This window comes from Sebastes umbrosus, chromosome 5 (genome assembly GCF_015220745.1).
Source record: "Sebastes umbrosus isolate fSebUmb1 chromosome 5, fSebUmb1.pri, whole genome shotgun sequence".
Lineage (NCBI taxonomy): Eukaryota > Metazoa > Chordata > Actinopteri > Perciformes > Sebastidae > Sebastes > Sebastes umbrosus.
The window spans coordinates 15,667,167-15,668,263 of record NC_051273.1 but is presented as its reverse complement, the minus strand read 5'-3'; positions in this window follow the sequence as shown (position 1 = coordinate 15,668,263).

Here is a 1,097-nt window from a genome sequence, read left to right as displayed (position 1 = left end):
TTCACCCCCTCTACTGCAGCCAATGGGAACACCGCTCTGCTGCTACACCGGAACTGCGTCAGACAAACACATCATGTACACACACTTAGTGAGATGTTAATGAAAGCATAGCGAGAAAATGTTGTGAAAATGTATAATTTCAGTTAATTTACCGTAAAAAAAAATTGTTTGCATAAATTGGTTTTCACAATTTGTTCTTAGCAGCATAAAAAAAAAGAAAATGTATCTGTGAAAAGGAAGTTTTTTTTCTTGTAAGATAGCTATACAATAACAAAGAGTGATAATCCTCTTTTTTTCTCCTTTTTCTGTTCTTCTTTCCTTGTCATTGTAATACTCCTAACTTTTTAGTGTTTCTTTAAATCATATATCTGTGTTTCACTATGGTCCCACACCATGACTCACACAAGCAAAAAAAACTTAATTTTCACAGATAATTTTTCCATTTGTTTATGCTGCGCATGCGAGACGCAGTTAAGAACAAATTGTGAAAAATAATTTATGCTAAAAAAAAAATGTTACGGTAAATTAACTGAAATGATACATGCACATACTTTGCTTTCATTAATATCTCATTCGGTGTGGGTAAAATATGTTTTTGTCTGAAGCAGTTCTGGTGTAGCAGAGAGGTGTTCCCATTGGCTGTAGTTTGGCTGTAGTGCTAACTTCTGTTGGGAAGAAAATTAATTTATAAAACTAAATGGATTTACACACACTGAGTGAGATATTAACAAAAGCACAGCAAGAAAATGTTGTGAAAATGTATCATTTCAGTTAATTTATAATAACATTTCTTTAGCATAAATTGGTTTTCACAATTTGTTCTTAACTGCATAAAAATGAAAAATTATCTGTGAAAAGGAAGTTTTTTTTGCTTGTAAGTGTGAGTCATGGTGTGAGACCATAGTCAAACACAGATATATGATTTAAAGAAACACAAAAAAGTTAGGAGTATTACAATGAAAAGGAAGATAAAGGATGAGAGGATGATCGCTCTTTGTTCTTGTATAGCTATATAACTTCTGTTGGGAAGCAAAATAATTTATAAAACTAAATGGAAAACAAAAAAAGAATTAAGTCTATTTTTTGAACCTGATTTT